A 10,349-nucleotide genomic window follows, 5' to 3' on the forward strand; every position below is an offset into this window, starting at 1 on the left:
ACACTTTCCCGAGAAGAGTTAGGCATATGGTAGCTAGTAGATTGATGTTTCCATTTAGGCCAACAAGCTTATAACATGTAATTCTTGAAAAATAACAGCGCACTTAAGGTGGCCGATGCTACAATCTTACTAAGAAACTGAGTAAAGACAAGTCACAAGGAATTAAAACAAAGGTTTAATTTTAGGCCTACTGCATTGAAAATATGCAGCACGCAATCTGAATAGCACACCAACAAAACCATTACATCAAATAATCATTCACTGCATATACAAACTTGAGAGGGCATTATAATTCAGTATGGATAATACATTTTTTACAAAGTAAAAATGGGACAGTTTACAATACAAGATAAAGCCTGAAGGTAGTGTTATAGTGAAATAAAATGTTTTCTGGTGGTTTTGACACACGGGATGAGTTCAAGTTATACTGCATGAGTTGTTAAGGCAAATGAGAACACGGAGCCAAGAGATGGAATCCCCCAAAATAATCCATATAAACAAGATCATTTCTCACCATTTCAAATGGATGGTTATTTTCTCAGTCCTCTAAATATAAAAATATATCATTTTCAGTACATGTGTGTTCCTCTCCAAGTGTCTCCTGAATTCAGTTAGTTTCTTTAGTACTGTCAAATATCCCTCACGACGCTTTGGGAACCTCAAACATACACAAACTCTTGTATTTCTGCAGTAACTGATTCTTGGTGCGGACTTGCTCCCGCAGCGTCTCTAGTTCATGCCGCTGCTCCGACAGGCTCATGTCAATTCCGGGCATGGCTCCGATCTGCTCGCGCGCTTCCTGAATCCTTGTCTTAAACTTGACCAGTTCTTGATGGACATCTTGACTATCTTTGTCCATGCTTTCGACATAGATGGACAAAGAAGTACACGTTGGTTAAAGCATATTATTTTTACAAAACACTTAAACATAATTTAACCAAATTGTTGCTGCTTCTCAAGATTAGACTATTGAACTGCAACTAGCAAACTGGCTAACGTTAGCGTCATAACACGTTCTACCAAACCAGGACAAATATATGCATAAACTCTCCCCGGTAATAAACACACTATAGAAATACATGTCAAATTAAAGACTTACCATTTTATAATGTCATGAACCAAAGGGAGAAAAGAGCAATCATCGTTCTCACTTCCTTGCTTTGGTTGATTCGTCGCCATCCCGGTCGATGCGAATTGACTGGCGCCTACAATTTACATCATCAACCAGTGGCAACCATAGACTTATATAGACATCGCATCATTGTACAGTATCTGTCCCATTATGGCATCTGTGAGAGCACTGAAAATATTATCGGTATACTGACAATGTATGTCTCTCCGCCCTAATAATGGGATCTCTTTCTTTGGATTGGTAAATATATTTCATTATTGTAATAATTTTCTAAATATTCAATGAGGGTTGTTGACGTCAGCTGCCTGTATTCAATAGAGAGAGATGCTATGCTACTAGCCTCAAACCATGAATATGCATAGCCATCTCGAGACAACTCCTATTTAAAGTGTTTTTTTTTCTCAAAGTTGCCGTGATGTCAGGTGTCATACTTATATCAGTACATCCTTAACAACTTATGCATTATAAAACTTCTATTAGATCAAATTAACCTCACGTAGCAAATAATCCATTCATTCTCAATAAATTTGACACTCATTGTCATTGACCTCCATACAAAAATACCTTGCTTGATGGGCAAAACAACGAAAAAAGCCACCTGCTGGAGGGAGACAGATTTTTCTCAGAGTTGGGCCTCTCTCTTCCTCTCGGAGCACGGGCAGTGCCATTGAGGCCATCTCCATTTTGAAGTAGTCAATTTTCTTCTACTATTTCTCTGAGTTGGAAAACAAACTGAAAAGGTGCATACTGCCACCTAGAGTGTGTTGTTTGAACAGCTATAAAGCCAATGTTGCCGGGTTTACTGTAATCTGCAGTTATTGAATGTTTCATCAAAAGTATAATTCATTGGCTACCTCCTAATGATCTAGATGGAATTATAGGATCCTCAATTCCTTAACCAATATGAATTCCCACCCAGTTGACTACTTCAAAATAGTGAAAGTCCTCAATAGAATTGGCTATGCTAAAATCAGTGTCCTCTATCTATCTCTATGGGGTATCCGTAAGAGAGACAAAAAGTTAGCTAAGCAAATAACTTTGGATGAGAAGAATGATCTATTTTAAATGACTTTAAAATACATTTAAAAATCTAAAGTCCGAATTGTATTATTATTTTTGGTTTGTTGTTTACTTGGCATAATAAGCAGAGGTGGAATAATATTTGTGACTTGATGACTGTAACTGTTTCCTGTAAAATTGTTAAAGCTTTCATTTTTAAATAGTAAGGGCAACTGAGACATTTTGTCACTCGAGCAACATAAAACAATTTGCACTGTTGCATCATCATCACATAATGTTCAAAATGTTAATCTGGAAACACCATAGTCAGGTTCTGCTTTATACTACTTATAATACTTTTTACGAGTTAGTGTCCACTATGAACCTGGACTAAAACGGACCAATAAGAGCGGTCCTCTGCACAACCTCCAAGCCTTTCCAAACACTGGGTGACATAACACACAATTGCTGCACGGTCTCCGACTGAGCAAACACAAGACTGTTTAATTAAATGTGCAGGATGAGTTAGCATGTGGCTAACTGGCTATATCTACATAGGCTAATGCAATGCAGTGCAGTCAGGCGCTATTGTTTACAGTTTGTGTTGGTGTCAATGCTATATCCAGCTCAATACTATATCCATGTATCCAGGCCAATGCCATATCCAGGTGTGCACATAGGCCTAGTAAACCCAAAGGTCACTGATTGTAGTGGTTGCGCCACTATACGTCTTTCCCCCTGGAGGGTTCTGGTCCAGCATGGATGAGAGGAGGAGGAAGGAGTGGGTAGAAGGGAAATCGTGGTGGAAGAATGGGTCATGCGCTCACTTGCCCATTGTAGTTTCCTGCTTAGGCTTATAGATGCCTCCAAGCATTGTGTACTGTCCCACCTGCAGCAAGCATGTCTTAGTCCTTCCTCTGAGGATACCAGTGAAACTGAGCATTTAAAAAACAGCTGAACTCAAAAGTCAGCTGTAATGCTCGGTGTCGTGGGTGTGGAGTCAAATGCAGGAGACAGAGTTCAATGCTGTGCGTCTTTTAATAGCACCAACGCACCACAGGGTGCTCACAAAAGTTACGTTCCCAACCACAGGGAATCAAAAAGTACAATAGAAAAAATCACGACTAGGCACTAACACGTACCTCTACAACAGAGCCGAAGGTTACATAGAAATAATCCCGCACAACAACCAGGCGGGCCGGCTGTCTAATAAAGACAAACTAATTAAACATGAACAGGTGCTACCACTAAACATACAAGGAGGGGAGGAAAAACAATCAGTGGCAGCTAATAGGCCGGTGACGACGACCGCCGAGCGCCACCCGCCCGGGAAGGGGAAACACCCTCGGTCGGACTCGTGACATCAGCTCACAAACCTCAAGACACAAAATCAAACCCCCCAAAAGACCTACAATCAAAGACCTACTAGCTCCTAGTGAAGCCAACACAAAACAAAAATAACGGGAAGCCTGTGAAGCAGCCAAGTTCAAGCCACAAGCCTAACAGCGAGCCCCGGCCTTGGTGTTGCTTTCAGTGCAGTGAAGATGGCCACATCACAGCAACCTGTGAAGGTGAATCCAACCCCTCATTGGTTGCAGCTAAAGATAAACAACTTAGAGAAAGACAGCTCCAGTGGGCAGCACAAAATTCCTCTTCAGAGACCGAACAGTTAAACTGAGGCCAGCTCCTGTTGAGGGACTAACAGGAGCATAGGAAACCAAACCGGATGTCCGCGCTAATGAGGACACAGTCAAAATTCCCAAAGGGTTAGTTTGTACCAAGAGCACAGCACAAGTTACTATTGCTGGAAAGGAAACAAACTGTCTCTTGGACACAGGTTAACAAGTTAGCACGGTCCCCTGTCATTCTATGAGAAACATCTACCAAGCCAAGCAATCAACCCGTTGAATAGTCTACTGGAAGAAGAGGGTGCTAATGGGCAGGAAGTTCCTTGCCTGGGCTATGTAGAGATCACCATAACTTTCCCAAAATAATTTGTAGGGACTGACATTGAAGTCCAAACCTCAGCATTGGTCATACCTAATCTCCATGCTCAAGAACAGGTGCTGATTGGCATCAACACCCTTGACATTCTCTACTCTGATTATTCATAGCTGAAATGCGACAATCACCAGCCGTTACTTCATGGCTACCGAGCAGTGTTAAAAATCCTTGAGCTCAGAGGTGAAAATTCAGTCAACAATAACCTAGGATTGGTGAGACTTCAAGGGGGAATGCAGAGGTGGTTCCTGCAAATCAGACAGTTGTTTCCAGGGGTCAGTCCCACTGTGAGAAATGGGCCCTCATCGAGCCTCCGATGTCCTCCTTGTCTGGAGGGATTATGGTGTCCAGGAAGTTGATCACCCATCCTACGAGGCAAAACTGCAAGTTAACTGTTGTTCTGAGAAATGCCATCCAGTGGGTAAAGAAACACACTGTTTCTACATCTGAGTCTACAGACAAACTGAAAGAGCAAGCTGAAACCTCCAGCTTAAGCTTCATCTTTGAAGGTTCTCCTCTGTCTGCTGAATGGAGAGAACAAATCACAAATAAACTGTTAAGGGATTTTTTATGAATAATGACTAAATGATGTATACATTTAACGTAGAATTATAACAAACATAATTCTACCCTGTCTTTCTAGTAGTGTTAAATAATGGTTGTTCATTAGGAAGGAGTTATGTAGCATAGATCTAGGAAGAAAGGAATGTATGTGGGTGTAGAAAGAGAATGAAGACGAGCATTAACCTATGTTTGAACAGACCTGGCTGTAAATCTGGAGAGATAAGATAGGACAGGAGAGCCCCTCCAGAGCTCTAGTATCTAGGGGAGACTGGAACTGTCGGCTGAGTGGTTATAAACTGTGGTGAGACTCATGAGAATATCCCTATGTTGGTGTGTATGTATGTGCGTAGGTTAGCATGTTATAAAAGGAACGTATTTGTGTATGCATGGAGAGCTCTCGCAAAAAAACTTGGATCTGATCAATTGTGAGCTGGGAATTCTGTCTGTTTTATTTAAGACCAGAACTTTACAACCTCTGGGTATCAGACAGATAAAGATAATTGGAATTTATGAACATTGATTACAAAATTACTGAACATAAACTGAACTCAATGCCTGAGGTGTTTTCTCATAATGATCTCGATTTTGGCCACACTAGCAAAGTAAAGCAACACATCACGCTTCATGATGAGACCCCCTTCAAGCAGAGAGCAAGACCCATTCACCCACAAGATATCCATGCAGTCCACAAACATCTACAACAGCTGCTAGATTCAGGAGTTATGTGTGAATCATGTTATATGTGAATCAGAGTATCCCTTCTCATCTCCAATTGTGGTTATGAGAAGAAGAACAGTGATATAAGGTTCATTGATTACCACAAACTCAATCTGCAAACCATCAAGGATGCATACACCCTTCCAAACCTGGAGGAGACTTTCTCTGCCCTAACTGGTTCTAAGTGGTTCTCTGTTCTCTGTTCTTGATCTAAAATCAGGATACTATCAAATTGAAATGGAGTCGTCGGACAAACAAAAGACAGCGTTTGTGTGCCCATTAAGGTTTTGGGAGTTCAATGGTATGCCACAAGGGATCACAAATGCACCAAGCCCGGCTAATGGAGCGCTGTATGGGTGACATTAACCTGAACGAGGTTCTTGTTTTCATTGACGTAATCATTTTCTCAGAGTCCCTTGAAGAACACAAAAGCAGGCTGTTTAATTTTCAACATCTCAGGGAGTACGGGCTGTATCTGTGCAGTATCTAGGCCATGTCGGGTCAGAGAATGGAGTTGAAACTGACCCTGAAAAGATTGAAACGCTAAAAACCTGGCCATATCCAAAAACCCTCCAAGAGCTGCGGTCATTCCTTGGGTTCTCTGGTTATTACCGGAGGTTCATCCATGACTACTCTAGTATTGTCAGGCCTTTAAACAACCTTACCTCTGGATATCCCCCATGACACAAGGGGAACAGGAAGAATGAGAAAAGTAGTGAGTATCACAACCCTAAGGAGCCATTTGGAAACCGATGGACACCCATCTGTGAGCAGGCATTTGACACAGTCATTGAAAAGCTCACCTCAGCCCCTGTCCTGTGCTTTGCCAACCCCAAGCTCCCCTAGATCCTACACACAGATGCAAGTACTTTGGGTTTGGGTGCTGCTCTATATCAGGAACAAGACGGGCAGAAAAGAGCAATAGCGTTCGCTAGCAGAGGATTGACCTCTAGTGAATGGAAGTATCCAGCCCACAAGCTGGAATTCCTAGCACTTAAAAATGGGCAGTTACAGAAAAGTACAGTGACTATCTGTATGGGAAGGAATTCACAGTTGTAACTGATCGTAATCCACTGACATACATCTTGACTTCTGCCAAACTAGACACCACAAGCCACAGGTTGTTGTCTGCTCTCTCCACCTACTCATTCAAGCTTCAGTACCGTGCGGGCAAGCAAAACCGAGATGCCGATGCACCTTCAAGACATCCTCATAAACTGTTCGCTGCTCTGGCCCCCCAATGGTGGAACAAACTCCCTCACGACGCCAGGACAGCGGAGTCAATCACCACCTTCCGGAGACACCTGAAACCCCACCTCTTTAAGGAATACCTAGGATAGGATAAAGTAATCCCTCTCACCCCCCCCTCCCCCTTAAAAGATTTAGATGCACTACTGTTCCACTGGATGTCATAAGGTGAATGCACCAATTTGTAAGTCGCTCTGGATAAGAGCGTCTGCTAAATGACTTAAATGTAAATGTAAAATGTAAATAGCCAGCTTTCAGACGATTTCTTCTCTCAGAAAGAGCAGAAAAGAATCTATCAGTTTACTCTCCATCATCTGGAAGAATCTGAATTCCTAAACAAAGTCCACAAAGATGTAGTCAAAGCAGTCTGTGATCGACACTCTGTTCACTACACTGACCTTGAAAAGAGCTGCTCTACGATCTTGCTGGTTGAGTCTCTTGCCTTCCACTCCAGTGCAATACCAGATGCTTTCCAGGAAGAGGAACATCAAGATGGGTTTCCAGCCATTCCTCATTTGTCAGAGAAGGAGCTGATGGAAAAACAAAGAGCTGACGCCAGCATCAGAGAGGTCGTCACTCAGTTGAAAACGGGAGAAACCTCCTCTCACTGTTAGAGCCGAGTTTCCAGGACTCCCTCTGTTGCTGCGTGAGTGGAACCGGTTAGAGCTAAAGAATGGTGTTCTTTACAGGAGAAGGCAGGAAGGAGTCAAAACTATTTTTCAATTAGTGCTTCCAGAAGAGCTGAGAGCAGTTGCATTGAAAAGTCTGCATGATGATATGGGCCATATGGGTATCGAGCGCATGATGATATGGGCTATATGGGTATCGAGCGCATGATGATATGGGCCATATGGGCATCGAGCGCATGATGATATGGGCCATATGGGCATCGAGCGCATGATGATATGGGCCATATGGGCATCGAGCGCATGATGATATGGGCCATATGGGTATCGAGCGCATGATGATATGGGCCATATGGGTATCGAGCGCATGATGATATGGGCCATATGGGTATCGAGCGCATGATGATATGGGCCATATGGGTATCGAGCGCATGATGATATGGGCCATATGGGTATCGAGTGCATGATGATATGGGCCATATGGGTATCGAGCGCATGATGATATGGGCCATATGGGTATCGAGCGCATGATGGATCTCATACGATCCCGGTTCTATTGGCCCAAGATGTCAATGTCTGTGGAGGAGAAGATTAAGACCTGTGTGCGATGTAAAACCGTTTCAAAGAAAGCTGCACCTCTAGTTAGCATTAAGACCAGCAGGCCTTTGGAGCTAGTATGCATGGACATCCTTTCTTTGGAGCCTGATCGTAGTAACACAAAGGATATACTGATAATTACAGATCATTTTACCAAGTACACAGTGGCCATACCGACTCCCAACTAGAATGCCCTCACTGTTGCAAAGTCTCTCTGGGACCACTTCATTGTGCATTATGTTTTCCCTGAGCGTCTCCATAGGTACCAAGAATCATGAACAATCAAAGAGCTGTGGCAGATTGTTCTCACTTTCTTAATTCTAGCAACGCCATATCAACCAAGAGGAAATCCTGTCGAGCGTTTTAACAGGACGCTACTCCAGATGCTTGGTACTCTGAGCATGCATGACAAAACTCACTGGCGTGACTTCGTTAAACCACTTGTACATGCATACAACTGCATGAAGAATGAAGTCACCCGCTACACTCCATATGAACTCATGTTCTGGAGACAACCTAGACTACCAGTTGACATAGCCTTCAATCTACTTGTTCATGACCAGAAGAAATTGCATTCACAGTATGTGCAAGACTTGAAGAGTCACCTGGAAGAAAGCTATGGGACAGTCACCCGGAACGCTCTCAAAACAGCTGAACGAAACAAAGCCAGATTTGACAGGCATGTATCATAGTCCACCCTTGACGTTGGTGACAGAGTTCTTGTGATACATGTTAAACTGAGAGGGAAACATAAGTTGGCTGATAAGTGGGAAACTGACATTTATGGAGTAACTAAATGTGCATGATTAGCATGATCACTAAGGTTTGCTATTTCAATTGATGTTTATTGATAGGCACAGTCACTCACATTTGATTCCATCTCATAGCGGTTTATGTTAGTATTTGTGAATTGCTTTGTGTTTTTCTGTGGATTCATGTTTCATCATAGACAAGAGTTAACTATTTTCCCTGACATGTCTGAAAGTGCTGAAGAAAACAAAACCAGGGATAATGTCCCTGTTGAACTTGCTCCAGTTGACTCGTTTGCTATTTCAATTGATCGGTAACTGAGCTAGGCTAAATGTTAACAGCTTGTGGCTATGCTTGGTTCAGTATGAACACCCACAAAATCCTGTTCACAAAGGTACTCACCAAATCTTGGCGTCATTCTTTCCCTCAATCCCTTCACAGGACGTTTGTATAAATAAGTTACATCAGACTGAAGAAACTGAAACACCTGACAGTGAGACAAACCTAACTGGTCCAGTAGAGTTTCAGCTTAAACATACAGTACAATAGACTTAGATATCGGCCATATATCCTGCCTAGAGTTGGGTGCACCCTACTAAACTCATATCTTAATCTGAGGGTCTCTCAGATCCTGACCTGTTTAACAAACAGGATCACACAATACATGGGTCTTGCTCCCCATAGTTACACATGTTGTTGCTAAGCAACCAACCAATCTATAACTGCAGAATGGTTTCCTGCTCAGGCTTATAGCTGCAGAATTGTATAGATACAGTATCATCCTGCACTAAGCTCTCCACTCTCTCCCCTCTCAGCAGTAGCAGCAGGTGGCAGCGAGTACAGATCCTTGGGAGTCTTTCTTTACATTGTGTATGACTCTGGCCAGAGCCGTCTTATCTGTTTGAATAAGATACGGAAAAGGACCCACTGGTGATAGGATTATTAGACCCGGCTGCTATTACAGCAACACTGATTGCTATTTGCAACACTGCCAATAGTAGGTGAGAAATGTCACCTGTACTCGAGCCAATCCAATGACCTACATATAGTTTGAAAAGGTCACTCTGAGTCTCTGACCAGTGCCTCCTATCTTTGGCCCCATTACAAGCTCTGACAATTAAATAATGTGACAACTGTTATGTTTGATGATTGATAGGAGGTAGCGATGTGACAGCTCGTTGGCTTGTCAGTTGCCAAATGCTTTGTTTTTCGTTATCGTTTCTGTGCATGAGGTTAATTATGCAAAGTTAACGTACTCTATTCCCAGAGTTCATATAAGGCGAATCATGGATTGCAAAAGTAGTAAGATAATACATTGTATCTGGTACAAGGATCAGTTCAAAAGGGGAAATACAATCCTTCTGCATTGTGTCATCACTGAATAACAAAATAATACATTTCAAGTAATTCAACAAGTTATTAGAGTAGCATTCATAATCACAGGAAATAATTAACTAGACCATATCACCTTGATTTAAAATGTAAACTTTTATTTGCCACTTGCATAGGATACAACAGGTGTAAAATGGTACAGTGAAATTCTTACCTTGAGAGCTCTTTGTCACAATGTAGTAATACTACTACTACTACTAATAATAATAATAATAAAACATAAAATAAAAAATACAAGTAAGAATAAAAACCACACAAGAATTACAGTCAGAGTTAAAGAAACATGAGAATGCCAGTATATACGTATACAGGTCAGTGTCAGT

Source organism: Oncorhynchus nerka, linkage group LG26, assembly GCF_034236695.1.
Source record: "Oncorhynchus nerka isolate Pitt River linkage group LG26, Oner_Uvic_2.0, whole genome shotgun sequence".
NCBI lineage: Eukaryota > Metazoa > Chordata > Actinopteri > Salmoniformes > Salmonidae > Oncorhynchus > Oncorhynchus nerka.